Genomic DNA, 23,363 nt, shown 5'->3' on the forward strand with positions numbered 1-23,363 from the left:
ATCAGCAGGTGTTCGCCGCTTTTTGGTCCTGGGAAAGGCCCAGAGCAAGCTGGATTTGGCAAGATCAGGCGCCCCAGGCAGACCTGGGCCTGTTTCCATCATCACTGGGGCCATGGAGAGAGGCTCTGCCTCTCTCTCTCTCTCTCTTTCTCTCTCTCTCTCTCTCTCTCTCTCTCGGCCGGTTTCCCTTTCAGTAAAAGGGGAGAACTGGACCAGGTCTGTGTTTCCCAAATTTCAGTCATTCGTAAAGGAGTCACTTGTATTATTTTTGCTCTATCCCGTGGCTGCCTCTGTTTCGTTTCTGCTTAACATTTCTCCCCCCTGTGGTTGACTCACTTTTAAAACAAATGCATTTGAAAAGGAGACTTGTGTCACCGCCATAACAAAAAAGCAGTGTCACTAGGTAAATCGGGGTAACCATAAATTAACCCAAAGCAGTGTTATTAAATTCTGGCTAGCATCATTGCCTGTTCTCAGCGGGAGGCCTACTCTTTTGGTTAAAAAGGAAAATGAGCCAGCGAGCTATCGGTGTTCCGAGTAACCTACCACCACACTGAGCCTTTCTCACTCACCTAGCCAGAGGACTGAGAAAGAATTGGAAAGAGAGTAATGTTGTCTCAGTGATGCAAAGGGACTGAAAGAGGGTCGCCGATAGCTCCAAGTAGGTGCTTTGTTCAATAAATACGTGTCGAGAGTTCATCGTGTGCCGGGATCTGTGCCAGGAGCTTGACTAGTGGCTAGGAGGACAGAGGGGACTGGGGCTTGGTCACCTGTCTCAGGGGGCTCACTGAGGGCGTAAGGTGGGGTCATAAGGAGACGTTAATGAAGTTAATGAAGAGCAGGGCAGGCCACGGAAGTTTTAGTAAGAAAATCGCAAAACTAAGTTCTGTCATGCCTGTAGGGGTCTTTTACAAATAAAAGCTTAGAAAATGATTTCTAAGAAGAAAATGATTCTTTCAATTTTAATTTTTTTTTTTTTAAGATTTTATTTATTTGAGAGAGAGAATGAGTGAGAGAGAGCGCGCACATGAGAGAGGGGAGGGTCAGAGGGAGAAGCAGACTCCCTGCTCAGCAGGAAGCCCGATGCGGGACTCGATCCCGGGACTCCAGGATCATGACCCGAGCTGAAGGCAGTCGCTTAACCAACTGAGCCACCCAGGCGTCCCAATTTGAATTTTTTTTGAATGAACAATAAACCCACTTCAGTCCAGAATGATTCTAGAGAGAAACAATATATTAAAGTTCTATCATTGTTGTTCTTATGGTGTTAAGAGAATGATCGGTTTTTTTTTTAAGCTGTTACTTATTTGAGAGAGAGAGAGAGCAAGAGAGCACAAGCAATGAGGGGGGAGGGGCAGAGGAGAGGGAGAAGCTGACTTCCTGCTGAGCAGGGAGCCCCACTGTGGGGCTTGATCCCAGGACCCTACAATCACCACCTGAGCTGAATGAAGGCAGATGCTTAACCGACTGAGCCACCCAGGTGCCCCAAGAGAATGATCCATCTTAACACTTTATGTGGTGGTAACCAACCTTAGTTCCCTAAAGCCTGATTTGAGTTTTAAGCTCTTTTGGAGTCTATGTCCACTGTAAATAGCTAAAAACAAGATGTCCTGATATGCTCTTTACAACATGACTTTTTCCCCCTCAGATTAGCATGTCCTGTAGTTTCTGCAGGCAAGATACACCCCAAGATTGGACCTTTGAAATGCCTCCGGCTAGTGTCCAGGAATGAATGGAATTTTTTGAGGTAGTGGAGTTGAGGCTGAGTCTGATTATTCTGTCCATCTGCCAGCCAAGGGCAACACCTGCTTCTCTTGGGTTTCTGGGAGGAGGTAAGTTGTGGTTAAAAATGAGGACTGGGGGGCACCTGGGTGGCTCAGTCAGTTAAAACATCTGTCGTTGGCTCGGGTCATGATCCCAGGGTCTTGGCATTGAGCCCCACAAGCCCCACATCCAGCTCCCTGCTCAGTGGGGAGTCGGCTTCACCCTCTGCCCCTCACCCTCTCCACACACTCTCGTGTGCTCTCTCTCAAATAAATAAATAAAATCTTTTAAAAATGAGGACTGGGGTGTCAGGCAGCTCCGGGGTTGAATCTGGGACTTATTCTGTGACCTGCACCCACGTGGAGATGCCTTTTGCAGGGGTGGTGATCCCAGGAAGCAGGAAAGGGGAACAGTGAGTGAGACAGGGAAGGAGGAGAAAGCGGTAGTAGGGTGAGTTATCAAGGTCACTGCTGTGTGCAGCAGGGCCTCAGTTCTGCTGGGGCCTCCTGAGAAGCATACAGAATGCTTCTAGAACTGTCCATCTGGAGAAGCACAGGAAGCTGGAGATGCACTGGCTCCAGCTCTCCGGTGATGGAGGCATTCATTCTTCAAACTTCCAGGCTGGATCCCCACACACACCGGCTCTGCTGGGGCAAAAAGGGAAAAGAAAAGGTGTGTGCTTGGGTGGGTAGGTGGTCCCCGAGAGTGATTTGAGCTGGCACAGAACTGCTGGCCGAAATCAGAGGCGGGCCAAGAAAGAGGATGGACGTAGGCAACCGTGGCATTACCAAGTATACCACCCTGGGTCAGTCTTGGCAAACAGTGTTGAGTAGGAAAAGCAAATTGCCCCAAGTTAACTATGCTGTGAGACTGTTTATATATAAAGTTTTACATATGTAATAGAAATACACATATGTTCATTGGAATGACCATCCCCAAACTTTGGATAGTGGTTGCCTATAGGGGGTGGGGGTGGGTGCAGCCATGAAGGGGGGTGCAGGGTCTCTCAACATTTTGTAACATTTTATTTCTTCAGTTGCGTGGTGCATATACTGTTCTTTCTGTCCTCCCCTTTTTTTCTGTGTATTTGTCGGAAATATGTCCCTTATAAAAAGCATCTCATTTTAATGCTGGTACAATGCATTAATGAACTTGACCAAGGGAAGGGGGAAGAAGTATCCTACTTTTTTTATTTTGTTTGTTTGTTTGTTTGAAAGACAAGCTTGGGCCCAGCTTGTAAGAAAGAAAACAGATCGTCCTCAAGATGTCAGGATGATATTTTTTTTTTTTGAAAGATTTTATTCATTCATTTGACAGAGAGAGACCGAGAGAGCACAAGCAGGGGGAGCAGCAGAGGGAGAGGGAGAAGCAGACTCCTCAGAGCCTGATGCAGGGCTCAGTCCCAGGACCCTGGGATCATGACCTGAGACCAAGGCAGACGCTTAAACGACTGAGCCACCCAGGCATTCCTATCAGGATGATATTAAGACAAAAGACATTCACACTTAGCAGGATTTCTCCCTCCCACTCCCCAGGTATGTGTTGAAACTCCTGAGCTAATAACCTTAGAATGTAAGGCCCCTCCCTTTGCTTGTGAACGTGGCAGGCTTGGGGTTCTCAAAGGCAGAGAGAGAGCTTTAGACATCTGCCTCTGGGAGCTTCCAGTCAGTGGCTTTTTGTCTAAGGCAAGGAGATACCTCAGGGGACTACTGAAATATTTGCATTGTCCTTAAAAGTGGGTGAAAGTCCCAGATAAGTGATGGTTTGCAGTGGAATGAGTGTTAAGGGAGTAGCATTCTAAGAACACCTTTGCATTATGGCCTAAATCAAGTCCATGCATTTTGTGGTATGGTGGTTCCTGGTTTCCCAGGCGCCTGAACATAGGACCTCAGAAGCACTTAATTTTTAAAAAATTACTCTATTGGGGTATAATTGACATACAACAAAGGACACATTTAAAAGTGTACAGTTGGAAGGCAACAAAAACAAAAATAAGTAGGACTTCATTAAACTAAAAAGCTTCTGCACAGCAAAGGAAACCATCAACAAAATGAAAAAAATCATGTACTGAATGGGAAAAGATATTTGCAAATCATGTATCTGATAAGAGGTTAATAACTCCTGCAACTCAATAGCAAAAGTCCAAACAATCTGATTAAAAAATGGGCAGAGGATCTTAAGACATTTTTTCTACAGATGGCCAACAGGTACATGAAAACATGCTCAAACACCACTCATCATCAGGGAAATGCAAATCAAAACCACAAAGAGATATCACCCTCTATCCGTTACAGTGTCTAGTATCAAAAAGATAAGAAATAAGGAATGTTGGTAAGGATGTGGAGAAGAGGCAGCCCTCAAGCACTGTTGGTAGGATTGTAAATTGGTACAACCACTGTGGAAAACAGTAGGGAGGTTCCTAAAAAAGTTAAAAATAGAACTACCATACGATCCAGCAATTTCACTTCTGGGTATTTATCCAAAGCAAAAGAAAGCACTAACTCAAAAAGATACATGCACCTCCATGTTCATTGCAGCATTATTTACAATAGCCAAGATATGGAAACAACCTAAGTGTATTGGTGGATGAATGGATAAAGTTAATGTGGTGTGTGTATATGTGTGTATTTGTGTATAAGTCAGCCATCAACAGGAAGGAAATCTTGTTATTTGTGAGAGCACAGATGGACCTTGGGAGCATTGTGCTACATGAAATAAGTCAGAGAAAGACAAATACTGTCTGATCTCACTTATATGTGGAATCTTAAAAAAAAAAAAAAAAAGCCCAAACTCATAGATACAGATAATAGGTTGGTGCAGAAGTAGGGGCTGGGAGGTGGGCGAAATGGGTGAAGAAGATCAAAAGGTTTTATACCTGAAATAAAACTCCAGGTATTTAATTAGTAGTCCTGGGGATGTAATGTACAGCATGGTGACTATCGTTAATGATACTGTATTGCATATTTGAAAGTTGCTAAGAGAGTAGATCTTAAAAGTTATCACAAGAAAAAAATTTGTCACCGTGTATGGTAAGAGATGTTAGCTAGACTTAACTCTGATGATCATCTCACAACATATGCAAGTATTTTAGAAAAGAGGAGGGACTCGTCTGCTCAACTGACGTTAGAATCTCAAGTTCTAAACATCAGTCATGTGCCATGTTTCCCCAGTTTTGCTCTGAAGGAAGAGTCATCCTGAGTCTCTCTCGAAATGACTTTTTAAAAAAGTGTACAGTTTGCTAAGTTTTGAGATATACACACGTACATACCACCTACAAACACACATTGGGAAACTGTTACCATAACCAAGATAGCGAACATACCTGTTCACCCCCAGAAGTTTCCTTGAGCCTCTCTGGGATTCCTCCCTCCCATCCTTCCTGTCCCCTCCCATCCCCAAGTAACATGATCTGCTTTCTGCTGCTGTAGTTCCGTTTGCATGTGTAGAACTTCATGTAAATGGAATTGTACAGTATGTACTCTTTCTTGTCTGTCTCCTTTCATGCTTTGCCTGTCGTTCTTGTTGCGTGTATCAGCAGTTTGCTCCTTCTGATTACTGAGCAGTATTTCATTGTATGGACATACCATAATTTGTTTATACATTCTTCTGTTGATGACATTTGGGTTGTTTCCAAATAAAGCTATTATGAACATTGTACAAGCCTGTGTGTAGACATATATTTTTCTCTTTTTCCTGAGTGAATGGTTGGATCATATAGTAGGTGTATATTTAACTTTTTTTTTTTTAAAGGATTTATTTATTTGAGAGAGAGAGCACGGGGGGAGGGGCAGAGGGAGAGAAGGAGGGAAGCAGACTCCCCACTGAGCACAGAGCCCAACACAGGGCTCAATCTCACCACCCTAAGATCATACCTGAGCCGCAATCAAGAGTCAGATGCTTAACCAACTGAGCTACCCAGGCGCCCCTGTATTTAACTTTTTAAGAAACTGTCAGACTTTTCCATTTCCACCAACAGTGTATTTGAATTCCAGTTCTTGCACATCCTAGCCATAAGAAGTGTTGTTTTCTTAAAGACAGAATTCTTTAAGCTGGTTGGTAAAAGCAGCTGTGGCTTTGGTCAGTTTGTATTTCTCTGTCCTGTACCACAAGTGTTCTTGCTGTCACCAGATTCTGTAACTGGTTTACTTATGGAAACAAGCCCTGCCGTGCTAACACCATGGCTGACTGGGTGCTGGGTGCTTATTGGAAACGGAGTCTCTCACAGCCATCGTTCAAGGATGGGTGGGTGAGCTCCCAGCTGCCATGTGCTGGGGACCGTGCCACGTTGGTGCCTTACATCAAGTATCTCACTTCGTTCTAGCAGCCCTACGAAGTAGGTATTACTTCTGTGTTGCAGGTGGGGAGACTGAGGCACTGAGAGGTTTAGTAATTGGCTGCACAGCCAGGAAGCAGAAGAGACAGACTTTGAAAGTAAATGTATCAGTTAGGCTGTGTATGGTTCCACATCATAGGAGACCCAACTAATCCTGGCTCCTCCAGAAAGGGAGTTCATTGGCTCCTGCAGCTGCCAAGTCCAGGCGTAGGGCAGGCTGCAGGTGCATTTTGACCTGGAGGTTTCGAGGTGGTCAGAGCCCTGGATCTGTTTCTCTTAAGATTCTGTTTTCTGTTGTCTCTGCTCACGGACAGGCTAGCATAGTCCAGGCCAGCGTAGTCCAGGCCACATGGCCATGCCCACGCCCGCACCTGCTGGAGGAAGAAGGCAGGCCCTGAGGTTCGCTGGGCTTGGACCAGCCTGGGTCACCTGCCCTCTCCTCAAGCAGTCACTGGTCAGGGTGTTTGACTGTTGGGATTGGCTTCATCTAAGATCACCTGTCCTACCTCCCCATTCCCCTCCGCAACCCGGAACCTTGAAGAGGCAGGAAGAATGGATCCCAGGGAGGCTTCTCACACCCCACCACAGCTGTACTAGGTTGCTGTTGGTTCTTTAGAAACCCCCTTCGTTTTATGAAAGTGTCACTGGCTGTAGTATTATATAGCCTGTGACCTAGGTTATCACCTCTTTCCGCACCTTGAAGTGGGATTACCTCTTCCCCTCACAGGCAGATCAAACAGAAAAAAAAAAACACACAACAAAATCAGCATGTAAATTGTAGCATGCTTGAGGGTTCTTAAAAGCTGTCTATATAATTAAAAGGTGTTAAACTTGGATATAAAATGAAATCTGACTTCAAATTTAAGTGGCATAATTTCCATGGTAAAATACCAGGTAACTTTCCTTGTGATCCTCAGTCTTGCAGACTTGGGTCCCCATCCAGAGAGGATGCAGAATGGCAGCATAGTGAAAGCAAGAGGCACCCCCATCCCCCTTTCTAGGAGGAAGAGTTGAAAGAAAGAATGAATGTGTGCAGAATAGGGGGTTTGATTGCCTTCCAGAGTTACGTTGAAGGAGAGGAAAATGTAGCTCAGCCACAATGACTCTCCCCAATTAAAAACTAAAAAAAGATCGTGGTTATGGGGCTTGGACTTCTGACAAACCAGCAGCCTCAGTCATTTTGAGTGTTACTCCAGATTGGAAGATTCTGCTGGGAGGAAGGTGGAAGCTTCAAGAATTCCTCATGGGACAGTCAGAGTGGCTCCTCCTCACCACCCAACTAGAGGAGACCACCCTATTTACTGGACAGATGAGTTGATCATGTGTGAAGTCTGGCCCAGCACAACATGTTCGCCTGGGGTGGCAACATGGGAAAGATTTTTATTGGGATTAACTTTCTATGAGGATGCACTTTCAGATGAGACCATCCTTTCTCACTGGTGATCTCACCAGGGCCCTTATTCCACAAAGCTTAATTGTTTTAGACCCATAAAGGTAAGCCTCTTAATGAATTGACTCAAGACTTAGAGCAGATTTGCTTTTCTTTGTAGTGAATCCATGGCCTTAAATGCTCTGGCTCAGGTGAAAGGGGATCCTGGAGCACAGAATGGGAAGAACGTGGAGTCTGCAACCCGGGTTTTATTCTGTGCTCTTCATTAGCTCTTCATTAACTCTGTCTTTGGGCCTCACTGTTCTGGTCTGTAAACTGTGAGCATTGATCAAGAATCAGGGTCCAAATACCTGGCACCCATGCTACGCTTGTCCCTCTCCATGGCAGACATCACTAAGGGGTCATGATGTTTTTTTCCCACTGAGCCCAGACTGGACATTGGAATCCTTTTCAATATGGTGCTCCAGGCAGCCCTTTGGTCCTGAGATGAAATCCATTTATTGTCTTGATGAAACTACATGAACTTGAACTCCCCTTTATGTATAATGGTTTGAATCCTGCCCTTCAAAGAGTTTTCACATCAACTGTACTGCCCCCACCCCCCCGCTCCTGACAGGGCTCCTCTCCTTCACACCCCCATACCTTGGCCCTTGCTCTTCCCTCTGCTTAACCACTCATTTTTTTCCTTGTAGTTCAGGAACCAATTCACATGCATCTCCTGTGTAGAAGTCCTCTTCAAGGAGCACGTGGGTAGCTCAGTCAGTTGAGTGGCTGGCTCTTGATTTCAGCTCAAGTCATGATCTCAGGGTCGTGGGATCAAACCCCTCATCAGGCTCCTCGCCCAGCGGGGAGTCCGCTTGAGGATTCTCTCTCCCCGCCTTCTGTTGCCTTTCCCCTCACTCTCTCTCTCTCTCAAAAATAAATAAATAAAAATAAATAAATCTTTTTTTTTTTTTTTAAAGATTTTTATTTATTTGACAGAGAGAGACAGCGAGAGAGGGAACACAAGCAAGGGGAGTGGGAGAGGGAGAAGCAGGCTTCCCGCCAAGCAGGGAGCCCGACACAGGCCTCGATCCCAGGACTCTGGGATCATGACCGGAGCCGAAGGCAGATGCTTAACGACTGAACCACCCAGGCACCCCTAAATAAATAAATCTTTTTTAATTTTATTTTAAAGATTTTTATTTATTTATTTGACAGAGAGAGACACAGCGAGAGAGGGAACACAAGCAGGGGGAGTGGGAGAGGGAGAAGCAGGCTTCCCGCCGAGTAGGGAGCTCGATGTGGGGCTCGATCCCAGGACCCTGGGATCATGACCTGAGCCGAAGGCAGACGCTTAATGACTAAGCCACCCAGGCGCCCCTAAATAAATAAATCTTAAAAAAACAAAAAACAAGACGTCCTCTTCAAATCCCCCGTGTAGAATTAGTCATTTCTTCTCTTGTGTTTCCCATAGCAGTGTACACACAAATTATAATCCTTATAAAATGGCCATGATCCTATTTATGACCATAGCCCTCTACCGAACGAACCTCTAAACTCTTTGGCTTTCTTGCATTACCATCATGATTTCTTTCTTTTTTTTTTTTTAACCATCATGATTTCTGCCAGACTTATTTTCTGAATATTTTTTTCTTTTGGGGTGCCTGGGTGGCTCAGTCATTAAGTGTCTGCCTTCGACTCAGGTCATGATCCCAGGGTCCTGGGATCGAGCCCCGAGTTGGGCTCCCTGCTCAGCGGGAAGCCTACTTCTTCCTCTCCCACTCCCACTGCTTGTGTTCCCTCTCTCACTGTGTCTTTCTCTGTCAAATAAATAAATAAAATCTTTAAAAAAAAATTAAAAAAAATATTTTTTTTACATCTACGCATTTTTATATTCCTTTATTTCAAAAGGAAACTGTAGAACACAATCGTCAATAGAAAACCGCTATCACTGGCCATAAAGGGGAGGTAACTATAAAATAAGTAAAATCAATGAAAATAACAGTGTTACTAAATTCTGGAAGAGCTTGTTGAAGCCTCTGACCTGGGGGTCTGCTTAGAATCAGAAAGTGATTCCGTGTGAACCGTGCATCTCTAGCGGTTACCACCTAACTCATCTGCTTTGTCTGTCCAGCCCCTTCTGGGGAAAGGCCATGCTGACTCTCAGCAGGGGCCCAGTGCCTGGAAGAGATAGCCCTCTGTAGGGTTTCATACTGGAATCCCAGCCTCCCACGTAGCATCTTTGTGTACTGTCAAAAGTAAGAATTGTGTAACAATCATCAGAACCATTGAGTGGAAAATCAGACACGTGGCTTAGGTTTGTTCACTGCCTCTGACTGGTAGGACAGACTCCTTGCTATGCTGGATTAGTATTTGATAGGTGAAAAGATCTTGTAGAAAAGTAATTCCACCCTTGAATTACTTAGGGAATTCTTAGGGAAAATGATGTCTTGGGTGTCTGTTCTTTGGGAACATCTAGGGAAGACCTGGTGGTGCAAGCATCCTATTTCACAGGTAGGAACACTGATGCCCAGAGGTTAACAACTCACCTGGAAGCGAGTCTGACAGGGGTGAAATGAGGTTACTTTCCCACGCCTCGTTTTTTAATCTCCTAGACACTTTGCTCTGCTGTAGTTCAGGTGGCTGAGTGACAAACAAGAACCACAGTGACTAGACTGAGCAGAACTAACCTTCTTGGGCTCTGAAAAGAGGAATTTCTTGGGGCCTTTTTCCTTGGAAAGGATTCAGAAGTGCTCTGGTTTGCTCTTGGAAGGATGCCAATCACTTGATTGCCTATACTCCTTTCTGCCCAGAGTGGTGTCATGTTTTATTGGCGGGCGGGGAGCGTCAGGATTCACCTGCAGTGGTTGAAGCCTGGGACACGCTCCCTGCAGGAAGGTGAGACCCCACACTGTGAAGAGCCGTGCAGAAGCAAGCCAGATCCTCGGGGTGCAGCTCCAGCAACTTCCCCGGCCCTGGCTGCAGCACTGAACCTCTCCAGCTCTCCCGCAGGATTCGTGTTTGTTGAATAATAGTACACCCTGACTCAGGGAGCAAAAGCAAATAGGACCGTCCCTGAAACCGCAGGGGGAGTGTGAGTAAACAGTTCCAGGCTACCCTGTGGAGCTGGCCTCTGGCCAGCAACCCAGTGGCCATTTGCAGTCCACTCTTAGGGAGCCATTGGCCTTCTCGTTTAGGGGAGTAGGCAGTTTCCTGGCCTGTGCTTGCAGGCGCTGATGGGGTGGGGGTTAGAGCTGAGGACATAGTTTCTTTAAAACATATCCCCCCCCCATCCCGTTCTTATGGGGAGGTTTAATGTATCTTATATTTTTGTCTCCTTTTTTCTCTACATCTTTATTGGTTTTTTAGATCACAAAATAGGTATATGCTTGTTAAAAAAAAAAAAGTTTGATCATTACATAAACTTAATTAAGATATTGAGTGCTAACCGTAATGATCAAGTGAGTCGTATGTCCTAGGTGGCTTATTTGTTTATTTTTTGCGGTACCTCAGTTCATCTTCACACTAGATCTGAGGAATGGTGTTAATACCCATTTTACAGATGAGGAAACTGAGGCTCCATTTAAAGTCACCTCGCTGGTAAACAAGTGGCTGCGCCTGGACTAGCAGCAGGTCCAGGCGACTCTGAAAAACCAGAGCTCCGTGTGGTGTCTTTCTGGACAGAAAGATTAACTTGATTCAGTATCATTTTTTTTTTTTTTTAAGATTTTATTTATTTATTTGACAGAGAGAGCGAGAGAGCACAAGCAGGGGGAACAGTAGAGGGAGAGGGAGAAGCAGGTTCCCCGCCAAGCAGGGAGCCTGATGCGGGGCTCGATCCCAGGACCCTGAGATCATGACCTGAGCTGAAGGCAGACGCTTAACGACTGAGCCACCCAGGCGCCCGATTCAGTATCATTTTACTTATAAGTAGAATGAGCTTGGATTATTTATTTTCAGGAGAAAAGCCATCCAGGTTGTTACTGTTAAAATAAAAAGACACGGACAGGGGTCTTCAGAGATGAATGGTCAGGCGTGTGCCTCCCATGTCGGGCCGCTGAGTGCCCCTGGTGTGCCTGGTTAGTCTCTGAGCCAGAGGATAAGTTGTCAGGCTAGGCTGACAGCCCGCCTCAGTGGGATAGTGGCTCTCCTGGGCAGGCTCCTTGGTTTTCCTGAGCAACCCTCCCTGCCCCCCAACCCACACCAGCCGTGGGGCAGGCTCATGAGCTCTAAGGCAGCCTTTTCTTTCTTTCTTTTTTTTTTTTAAGATTTTGACAGAGAGAGACACAGCGAGAGAGGGAACACAAGCAGGGGGGGTGGGAGAGAGAGAAACAGGCTTCCTTCAGAGCAGGGAGCCTGATGTGGGGCTCGATCCCAGGACCCTGGGATCACAACATGAGCCGAAGGCAGACGCTTAACCGACTGAGCCACCCGGGCGCCCTAAGGAGGCCTTTTCACTCCTTACTTAGTTTCCAAATAATGGGTAACGTATCCACGCCTTTTGCTCTGGTATCTTAGGCAGTTGTTGGCTGGGAATCATACCTGCCTTGAATCTGTACCTTGAGCCAAGCAGCCTTGGCCTTGACCGCAGCTGCGGGATCCGCAGACCCCTGTGTAGCAGGCTGAGGCTGTAGAGAACAGCTTTGTGATTGTGCGGGGTCACAGGCTGTTTTTCAAACCTACCTCACGGATCCTTGCCTGGCTTGCTTCTGCCACCTTCCCTCAGGAGGCCTTTACAGCCTGTCTTGACCGTGGCCTGTGGGGGTCCTAGCCACACAACTACACTGTCAGGGGCTGCCCCAGCTGGATTGCCCCGAGTGCCCTCATGGCTTTCTTTTTAGAGAGCTCTGAGACTCCTTAGAGGTTGGAGATTTTTGCATTCTTGACATTCTTTCTGTGGCCAGTTTGGTAAACTGTTCCATCTCTTCAGTTTCCCACTTGAGCCCATTCTTCCCCTTGCTCTTCAGGGGACCCACTGTCTCAGGTGCACGCTGGTGTTTCATTCTTGGCAAAGTCACCGGTGTTTGGTTTGTGTGGGTTTTCTGCAACCTGGGTTGAACAAGTCTTCTAGACTCTTAAATAGTCCCTGATTCATACCAGCCTGGTTTCCCCACTTGGCCGGGGCTCCTTGTTCACGCTGGGTAAAGCTCAGACTTGCATGCCCGCTGTTGATGGGAGGAGCTCATGAGTTGTTGTTGTTGTTTGTTCACCTTTTAGAGCGTTAGTGTCTGTAGGGTTTTTTTTTTAATTTTTAAAAAAGATTTTTATTATTATTTTTTTAAATTAACATTATAATGTATTATTTGTTTCAGAGGTACAGGTCTGTGATTCATCAGTCTTACAGAATTCACAGCGCTCACCATAGTACATACCCTCCCTAACGTCTATCACCCAGCCACCCCATCCCTCCCACTCCACCACTCCAGCAACCCTCAGTTTGTTTCCTGAGATTAAGAGTCTCTTACAGTTTGTCTCCCTCTCTGGTTTCGTCTTGTTTCATTTTTCCCTCCCTTCCCCTATGATCCTCTGTCTTGTTTCTCAAATTCCTCATATCAGTGAGATCATATGATACTTGTCTTTCTCTGATTGACTTATTTCGCTTAGCATAATACCCTCTAGTTCCATCCGTGTCATTGCAAATGACAAGATTTCATTTTTTTTTTTTTTAAAGATTTTATTTATTTATTTGAGAGAGAGAATGAGAGAGAGCACATGAGAAGGGGGAGGGTCAGAGGGAGAAGCAGACTCCCTGCCGAGCAGGGAGCCCGATGCGGGACTCGATCTAGGGACTCCAGGATCATGACCTGAGCCGAAGGCAGTCGCTTAACCAACTGAGCCACCCAGGCGCCCTCATTTTTTTTTGATGGTAGGTTTATCTTCCCTTCTATCTCATGGCGCGAAGATCTCAGATTCTCACCCTGCTGGTGATGTGATGCTGGGAATGCTTACGGTGGTTAGCATGGTGCTGGGAGGGAATGAATTCCAGGAGGCCCACCACTGGACCACGTTGTGCTGTTGACCAAGGTCAGTAGGCTTCTCATCGGTTCTTCTGATGGAGTGGAAAGGAATTGGGAGATTTATTTCATGGATGTTTCTCTGCAGTGTTGGGGAATTTGAGAAAATATGCCTTAAACTCTAGCCACGGAGATTGGATAAGTCGTTTTGGTGATTTGTTATGCACCATTCTTTCAAGTGCAAGTGAGAGAAACTCAACTTGAGCTAGCTTAAGTGCAAAAGATTAGTTTTTGTTAGGGAGGGTCTATTAAGATTGATTGATTGAGTGGCAGGTGGTGGAAATCCATTTGAAACTACTTAAAGACAGCAGAAGGAGCCACTTGGCCCAGTAACTGAGAAGTTCTGCAGCAGAGCAACCCTTAAGCATGGCTGGGTCTCGAGGCTCAAACAGGTCATTGGAGTTCGGTCCTTCTCCTCGTCTCTAGCTCTAAGTGCTGGGGGTCCCCATGGTGGCAGAATGGCCGCTATATCTCTGGGCCTTCAGGCCTCCCAGAACTAAGCCCAGCCAGGTACAAGAGAGAATGAGGTTGGTGAGCACAACCCTGTTTCCTGGGGCTCCCATACGAGACCCAAGATTTGCTGATTAGGCCCCTTGAATCATCTGCCTCGCTCTGAACCAACCTCTGTGCTTAATGGGGCTTGTCAACGCACCTTCCACCATACCTGGCATCAAAAACAACCAGGGCAGTCCGGCGGGGGGGCCTCAGGAGGACTTGGAACCAGGAGTCAGAAAGCCATGGAGACTGCCTATGTTTCCCTGTGTTGGTTTTGTCCCCCTCTTTGTAGATGGGCCCTGCTAGCACCCTGCACAGCATGGCTGCCCCACGGTTCCTGGCTGCTCACATTTCACTCAGTCTAGCCTCAACAGACCTCAAGGGAGAATGAGATTCAGCTCACATTGGAGGTTCCACCCCAATCCATTTAGCTGTGGAGGCTGAGACTGGGCCCTTTAGGACACATTTGGGTGGGCGGAGCCTCCTCTTGGAGAAGATGTGGTGTGGGGCCTGATGGTCCAGAAGCGACAGATAGGTGCTTCTCCTTATCTTGTTGAGGAGCCTTCTCTAAGTCCAAGATGTTGATAATATAGAGCATGAAGGGCCTCTGTCCCAAGCTAGGAAAATGTTGAAGTTCCAGCCCAGCTCTAGGGACGCCTCCTTCCAGGGACGCCTGCGTCCTGCGGAAGGCAATGCCCAGGATCAGCACCTTGGGACCTCTCTGAGTCTGCCCTCTGCTCCAGCATGGGCCCTTCCTTCCTGCAGAGGAGACGGCACTGTCTGAGAGGCATGAATGGGAATTTCCTCCTTCTAGGCCCAAGTCAGCATGACTTGGGATGGCTTTGACTGGAAAATCTGAATCAAAGAGCGCTCTTAGGCCAAGGATTTCCCCAAACACTAATCAGCACTGATTACTTCCAGCGTGTTGCCTTTGGCTCTACAGAGAGTTTTGTCCATTGTGGCTGCAGTGTCTGGCTTGGGCTGCCCAGAAGATGAGAAATGAGTTTGTAGGGATGAGCCCCGGTGGTGAGCTGAGTCCCTTTGCCATCCTGCCCTTTACTAGGTGTGAGAAACCCTAATTACCAGATTCATAGGTCATTGGCTGGCTTTTCCTTCAGCATTAGCACTTGGGGGTGGAGTTTTGCTTAAATGAAATCCTGAAAGTGTGTCGAGGAAACACTTTCTTTTTTTTAAGATTTTCTTTATTTATATGTGTGTTTGTGATAGAGAGAGCGCGGACAAGCAGGGGGAGCAGCAGGGAGAGGGAGAAGCAGACTCCCCCCTGAGCAAGGAGTCCGATGCGGGACTCCATCCCAGGACCCCGGGATCACGACCCGAGCCGAAGGCAGCTCCTTAACCGACTGAGCCACCCAGGCATCCCGAGGAAACACTTCTATAAAAATCCTTGCTCAGTGTTGAAAATGACTTCTCTCCCCCACATTTATGTCTTCTGAAGAGTTGAAATGCTAAATATGTGTACGGTTGCCATGTTATTGAACCCCAAGATCATCTCAAGGAAATAACGCAATTCACATCTTGGATGAACTGAGTGAAGTTTTATTATTGAGTTCCCGGAAGTTCAGTAACTGTGCTGTTTAAAATAGCAGCAGAGGACTTGTAGTTGGCTCTCCGAATGTCTTGGAGAACCTTGAAATGCTTTCAGGTCCAGCCCGGAATTTGCAGTCTGGAAGTGAAACACTCAGAGAGGGACAGGATGTGCTCAAGGTCACAGAGGGAGCTGTGGCTGGACCAGAACCCAGGTCACAGATTTGCCTTGTCTTAGTCCTGTAACTGCCTTCTGCTAGGAAGAGTAAGACAGAGCTTGTAGCCTGGAGGAATATATAGGATTAAAAAAACAAACAAACAAAACAAAAAACCAGCTCTACTGAGATATAATTCACACACCATAAAATTCACCCCTTTGAACGTACAGTTTTTAGTATTTTCAGAGTTGTACAACCATCACCACTATATAATTTTAGATCATTTTATTCCCCCCTCCCCAAGAAACCCTGTACCCATTAGCAGTTACTCACTGCTCTCCCCTCCCCCCAGGCCCTGGCAGCCACTGGTTTACTTCTTGATGGATTTGCTGATGCTGGACATTCATATAATGGAACCATACAACATGTGGTCTTTTGTGACTGGCTTCTTTCACTTAGTAAAATGTTTTCAAGGTTCAAACATGTTTATCCATACTTCATTACTTTTTATGGCCAAATGTGGGAATCAAGCCTATACAGGGCTTGAATTTGAAAATAAAGCTGTAAAATTTTCAGGTTTATTTTTCCTTTGCCTGGTAAGCTTTCTCTTGGGGAGTCAGTCTCTACATTTGGAGATGAAATGAGAGATTTTCTCAGCCTCCCTGTACCTAAGTAGTTACTACTTTCCTTAAATGTTTTGACACCTGGGGGAAAAGTTGGTTTGTGGAAGAATGTATATTCTTTTTTGTATTGCCAAGAATATTAATACATGCTAATTAATACAGATGCTCAAGAGCCAAAGTTGTAATGAACTTTTTAGCTTATTTATTTTCCAACGGTTTGACTTACTTAAAAAAAACTAATTTTTGCAATAATGTAATTTTCCTTGCCTTTCCCAAATTCATTGGAAGCTTTCAGTCCTCCAGTAGGAAAGAGCAGTCTAACAAACTCCCACATAACCTTCCCCTAGAGTCTCCAGTTGTTTCCCCTGGAGTCTCCAATTGTTAACGCCTGGTCACATTTGTTTACTTTGTCACTCTCCAAGGATTCGCATCACACGCCTATCTCTTACTGAATCATTTGAAAGTCTCTAGCACACGTCATGACTATTCACCGCCCCACCCCCCATACTTTAGCAGGTGTCTCTAAGAAAAAGGACATTTTCCTAACCACAGTATCACTGCATACCCAAGAGGTTAGCACTGATACAGTAATATCTTGTATAAAATTTCTCCAAATGCTTCCAAGTGTCCTTTATGGTCATTTTTTTTTTTTTTAATCCAGGAAACAATGAAAGATTACTCAATTGAATTTTGTTTCAAAGGTACTTCATCCTAACCTTTCATCTAGAATTACCCTATCTTTAACAGTTTTTGGTTTTGGTCTTTTCTGACATTGACATTTTTGAAGATGCTAGGCCAGTTGCTTTGTCAAATGTTATGTGCACCAGAATTACAGGGTGGGAAGTGGTGGGAGTATGCAGGGCGGCAGGGAGGGTCTTTGTAAAATGCACATTCTGATTCTGGAAGCCACTGTTGGGCCTGAGTCTGCATTTCTGGCAGACCTCCAGGTGATGTCAGTGCTTCTTACCTGCAGACCACTTGGGGTAGCAAGGCTGTTAGAATATCTGTATTCTAGATTTGTTTGTTTCCTCATGATTAATTCAAGTAAACATTTTTGGCAAGTGCAGTTGCAAAGAAAGTCATGAATGTGTCCTACTGCAGCACATCAGGAGGTACATCACGTCTGTTTGTCCTGTTATTAGTGATAATGAGTGCCATCTCTTGATTCAAACAGTGTTTGCCAGCACTCCACTGAAATGCTGCCTTTCTCCTATTGCAATTTTTAAAAAAGATTTTATTTTTAAGTAATCTCTATACCCAATGTGGCGCTCAAACTTACAACCCTGAGATCAAGAGCCCCATGCTCCAAGTGAGCCAGGGCGGGGGGGGGGGGGGGCCTCTCCTATTGTAATTTAAAGTAACCATTGAGATTGCATAAATATCTTGGACTCCAACAATTTTCACCCATTAATCAGCTTTTTTTGGGAAAAGCATCTTGAGTTATAATCTCTTGCTGGTAATGGATGCCTCTTATGTAATTAGCAATTAATTGTGTGTGTGTGAGTAATTTTTATTTTTTGAATGTAGCTAGTGGCTGGTTGACTCCCATTTGTATCGTAAACATTGGCTTTTACATTTCCCAAAATTGGAAGCTTTACAGTCCCGTTTTGTATGATTCCCATGAGAAGTATTTACATCCCACAGCCAGGGGTGGTATGGGGTCTTAAAAAAAATCAATTAAATTTTTTAGTACCTCCTGAAGTTGCTTGCTAGGACAACTGGGATTTTTTTTTTTTTTTTTAAGATTTTTCATTTATATATTTGACAGAAAGAGAGAGAGCGAGAGTGCATAAGCAGGGGGAGCTGCAGAGGGAGAGGGAGAAACAGGCTCCCTGCTGAGCAAGGAGCCTGACACGGGACTTGATTCCAGGACCCTGGAATCATGACCTGAGCCGAGGACAGACGCTAAACTGGCTGAGCCACCCAGGCGCCCCCACAATTGGGATTCTTAAATATCTCACAGATTTCAGAAAATCCCTCTTCTAAACTGGGCAGGCAATTCTTACATGTTACAAGCTATTCTTTTTGATTGAAATACAGAGTTGGTGGCTAAGAAAGGAGTATTTGAGTGGGAACCACTGGCAAACGTGTCCTTGGTGGGCTTGGTGTTCCAGGGTATGTTTCCCCTAACTCCAGCCCCTAAGAAACTGCAGAGGAGAGATTTCAAATGCAGGTTCTTTACCAATGAGTGTTGGGGGGCTTGGCAGTCTTACAGATCGGTCCAGAACACTCACTGTGCTGATCTGGGGGTAGAAAGACTAGGGCTGGAGAGTCTCCAAAGCCCATGGAGAGTCAGAAAGACCTGGTTCTAAGTCCTGGCCCCACCTTTCACCAGCACTGTGGCCTTGGGCAAGTTTCTGAGCCCTGGTTTCCCTGTCTGTGAAATGGGGATAATAATGGGTCTTGCCCTCATAGGTTTGTTGGAAGGATGAAAGGAGATGATCCCCTTGAAATGTTTAACACATTAACAGTGTGTGGCCTGGTACACACTGAATGCATGATGTATGTTGAAGGAATTTTGAGTCCTTAAAAGGGTTAAATCTATTTTAATTTAAAACCTATAATGATACATTTACCACATTTATTCAACAAATAAATATGAGACCATATTATCAGAGATTTTATGTGTAAAGTTTTGGTTTTCCTGCATTCTTTTAAGAAATGAGATCACTAAATTTTACATGTTTACTCTGTTCGGTGCTTGATATACCTAATCGGACTGGGTGGTAGTGAATGGATTACCACTGGCCACTTTCAGCATCATTATTATTCTAGAAATAAAGTCCTAACCAGGGAGATTCATTCCACAAAAATCACCTGAGTTTCTCCTCTGTGGCCGGCACTGTTGCTCAATGCCAGGGTATGGAACCTTGCCGCATGGAACCCAGGGGTGGTAGCCGATCACCCACCTTCCCGTGTAGGACGAGGACTTTTTTTTTCTGACAGTGCATTGCCTGGAGGCCTGTGCATTTTCTTGTATAAACCACATTCAAAATGCATAATCTCCTTTCTAGCTTTGACATCTTTAAGGTAGAGGAAGGACACTTGTTGAAGCAGTGTGAGTACAGAATCTTCTGGATTTGTGTTCCCTCTTCCCTGCCCCCTCATTTCTTGCAGTTAATTTTTTCTACACGTAATTCAGCGGTACCCCAAAGTGAACGGGTGGAGAGTCAGTCACCTGGGGTCCTCCAAGGTTGCCAGAGAAAGCAGTTCAATTTGAATTTCAGAGAAACAATGAATAACTTTTAGGAGAAGGATGTTCCAAATGGGACAGGCAGTTCTCTCTTGTTATAAGTCATCGAATGGGATATACTTATACTCCGCAATTATTTACTGTTGCTCTCAATTCATATTTAACTTGATATCCTGTATTTTATGTGCAAAATGTGGCAGCCAGAGATTCCCCGGCCTGCTTGGGGTTTTCATGTTCACTGCGGGGTGCTATTTGCAGTTTCAGGGGGTGCCCTAGGGGAGAACTGGAGTGGCATCTCATCGTGTTGTGGCTTTGGACGCCAGGGTAGGGGCCAGATTAGTAATTAGCTAACTGTGACCTCACCCGTGAGGAATGTGCTCTTGCTAGGTATTAGCGAGAGGTTTAGGCTCTTGGGAGCCATTGTCAGAATCCTGTCAGTGACATCATCAGCTGGAAAAGCCAGCTTCCAGACCTCCGGAAAAAGCTCGAAAGACAGGGCTCCAGTTTTGGTAATAAATGGAAATGGATTTTCACAGGTGGGGTGTGGAGGAATTTGTTACAACAGGAAGCATGATGGAGTCTCCTGCCGCGTGCAGCCCCCAGCCAAGTTTCTGGGTTCTGATGAACAACCAGAAGCTTCTAATGCGGCATATGATTATACTGTTGGCCCGATGCCCTGGAAAAATTGGCTTGTTCTCGGTGCACACTCCAGGAGCTGTAAAAGGGGGTGTCAGGACTGCTTTGTAGCTCTGAGTGGGGCTCTTACATTGGGGAGGAAGGGAGGCTGATGTGGTAAGTTCATTATACTGCTCAGAGTAGTTCTAGAAACTGCATACTTGGTACCATCTGGTCCCTCCTCTTGGGGATGGGGGGAGGGCGCGCTCTGGGCGAAGGGGTCAAGTTGTCTGGATATAGACACTCAAAAAACCCTCTTTTACCTTGCGAGTTGGAAGAAATAGAGCAAACTTTTAAATTTTCTTATTTTTAAAGGCTAATTTATCGTGCATGACTAGGCTATCAGACTGGAAGGGGACCTGACTTAAATTAGGTGCTGAGCGTGGTAAATAAAGCCATTTAATTTTATTTGAAATTTCCTTTAAAACCTCCTGGGAAAAGATGGGCTCCAGGGGTGAGGGTTCTGATCTCAGGGCTGGGTTTTGCAGTTCATGTTTCTCTGGCCTGCTGGAGGTCCTACGTAAGCAGTTACCCAGGGCACTTTGCCCAGCTGAAGTGCTAATGGCAGGCACACTTGACCAGATAGGAAGACTTCCGTTGAGCAAGCGGGAGGCTCAGAGCTCTGTTTCTGAAGGTCTGGCCTCCATCCCATCTGGCTTTCTTGTCTAGTTAGAATTCGGAAGCATTGCTCCTGAGTCTCCAGGTTGGCTCACATAATGGCAAGGCTGGGACAGATCCTCCTGAGCCTCCTTTTCTTCCACATCTCCTCTGGGCTCCACCACCCACTGGTACAGTGGCCCCCGGCAGATAGCAGAGCGTCTTGAAGCCTCTCTTTGGGCAGCTGTGAAGTGGGATGCCATGTGTGCCTGTCATATGTGAAGTGTTGCAGCCTGGGCGCTCAGTTACTTAGGAGGTGGCTGATGTTGACTGGGCCTGGTAGAGGAAGTCATCAAAAGGGTGGAGCCTGAACCATTTTTGAGTACGCCTGGCCATTCATCTTTTGGGATCCTCTCCATCTCTCTGATCCCTCTGTAAAATGGATGTGCCTGGAGTCGCCCCAGGAACGAAGGGCAAAGCCTCTTCAGTGAGCGACTCGTGCAACCCCCTTCTAGTCTGCTGTGTTAGTGTCCATTATTAGTGGATGTTCCTTAAAAAAAGAAAAGTCGAAACACAGTTCTCAAGAGGACCTTTCTGGACCTCTGTTCACCACTGCAGCCCATTTATTCCAAGGGACTGGCAGAATCCTCCTTGTCTTTGTTAGAATGTGGCTTCGTTGCTTGAGACAGGTGGCTCATCACGTCGTAAGAAAGGAGGCTTGACGCCGTAGCTTTGGGTGCTGAGTTCTGACTTCCTGGGTGCACTCACTTTTCTTTCTCCTTCCCCGTTCACCTCTCTTGGGGTCTGTCTGCCTCAGGCCCATTCTCAGTCAAGGAAAAGGTTGGCCTCTTGGGTGGGGGTTTTGGGGCGATCGGATTCATATGGGGTCTGTTGTCGACAGTGATTCTAAACCCTTAGAACCAACGCGAAAGCTTTAAAAATTACTGATACCTGGCCCCACCCTGAAGAAATCCTCATTTTGTTTTCTTTTGGGGAGAGCCACTGCTTTTTTTTTTCTAAGCTTTTCAGATGATTCCAGTGTGTAGCCAGGGTTGAAGCTCAAGTGATTTCTTTCTTTTTTTTTTTTTAAGATTTTATTATTTATTTGACAGAGAGAGAGAGAGAGCACAACCGAGGGAGAGGGAGAGGCAAGCTCCCCACTGAGCAGGGAGCCCGACATGGGTCTTGATCCCAGGACCCGGGGATCATGACCTGAGCTGAAGGTAGATGCTTAACCGACCGAGCCACCCAGGCGCCCCGAAGCTCAAGTGATTTCTCTGAGCAACAGAGGTGTTGAGGCTTGAGAAGAAGGTTGGATATGCTAAGCCTGAGGTGGGACCAAGGTCCTGACCACCACTAACAGCAAAGCAACCCTGGCCTGTCAGCGGGGGAGAGACTCAATTGATTTTACATCCATTTTGCATATAATTTAAATTGATTGTAATGGCACATTTTATAACTCAGAAAAGTAGATGATGATCAGGAAAGAACATTCCGTATATATCAGTACCAACATGAGAGGTGGCTGAGATCCCTTCAAATTAAGAACTTCTTCCAACAGGGGGGTGCCTGGGTGGCTCAGTTGGTTAAGCGACTGCCTTCAGCTCAGGTCCTGATCCTGGAGTCCCAGGATCGAGTCCCACATCGGGCTCCCTGCTAGGCAGGGAGTCTGTTTCTCTCTCTGAACCTCCCTCCTCTCATGCTCTCTATCTCATTCTCTCTCTCAAATAAATAAATAAAAATCTTTAAAAAAAAAAAAAAAAAGAACTTCTTCCAACAGGGCTGCTGGAGTTCCAAAGCCATTTTTGTCACTGTGTTTAAAACAGCCCTAGCCCACTCTTTTGAATTTCCTCCGAGATGCGGCCTCGCCTCCTCCTGCCTGAGGGTGGATCTGATTGTTAACAAAAGCCCAATCATTTGGCACCCAGCCCGGTGAGTAAGGCAGCTGAGTAAGAGGGGAAACGGGGCCTTGGGTCAGAAAAACCAGGATAACGAGTGGCCTGGCTGGATTTTCTTATCTGTTCAGAGAAGCCCCAGAAGCTGCAAAAATTACAGCTTCCAGACTGTTTTGTGTGCAGTGGCCTGACATTCATGGGGGTGGCGGGTTGTCATCAGCTCAGCCAGAATGGCTGCACACAGCTTTATAGCTCCTGGGCTGGCCGGGGCTGCAGGTGTGCACTGACCCACCCCAGTGCTTTCAGTGGTGGTGTGATCTGTGTGTGCGGGGGGAGGTTAGGGAGCACAGCTGTTGTGTGAATGCCACGCCCTTCCTGCCTTGAGATAGACCTATATCGAAGGCTGGTGCAGGAATCCAATGGTCAGCCTGGTGTTCCTGCCCCTGCTAAGTCTGGTTTGTGTGCCTCCTCCACTCCCTGTGTTCCGGAAGTGTATCCGCCAGGAAGCAGCCATTTATGTCTCTCAGCACTGTGCCAAGAGTTCTCCAGTCCTGCCAGGTGTAGGCTCTGTCAACCCATTTTAAACCTTTTTTTTTTTTTTTAAGATGTTATTTATTTATTTGTCAGAGAGAGAGAGAGAGCACAAGCAGGGGGAGCGGCAGGTGGAGGGAGAAGAAGGCTCCCAGCTGAGCAGGGAGC

The 23,363-nt window shown here is 46.1% G+C and overlaps 2 protein-coding genes across 8 annotated transcripts in view; both read left to right on the forward strand.

Moving 5' to 3' along the window:
- The window catches only part of SLMAP (sarcolemma associated protein), a 269,063-nt gene extending 246,916 nt beyond the window's left edge, over window positions 1-22,147 (forward strand). The window contains exon 25 of the mRNA XM_081819522.1: window positions 22,138-22,147. The gene's annotated coding sequence lies outside the window, so the exon portion shown is untranslated. The remainder of the gene's footprint in view (window positions 1-22,137) is intronic.
- The window catches only part of FLNB (filamin B), a 142,516-nt gene that overhangs the window by 13,440 nt on the left and 105,713 nt on the right, over window positions 1-23,363 (forward strand). The gene's annotated exons all lie outside the window — the stretch shown is intronic.

Source organism: Leptonychotes weddellii, chromosome 1 (genome assembly GCF_054177405.1).
Source record: "Leptonychotes weddellii isolate Sample4059 chromosome 1, ASM5417740v2, whole genome shotgun sequence".
In the NCBI taxonomy this organism is placed as follows: Eukaryota; Metazoa; Chordata; class Mammalia; order Carnivora; family Phocidae; genus Leptonychotes; species Leptonychotes weddellii.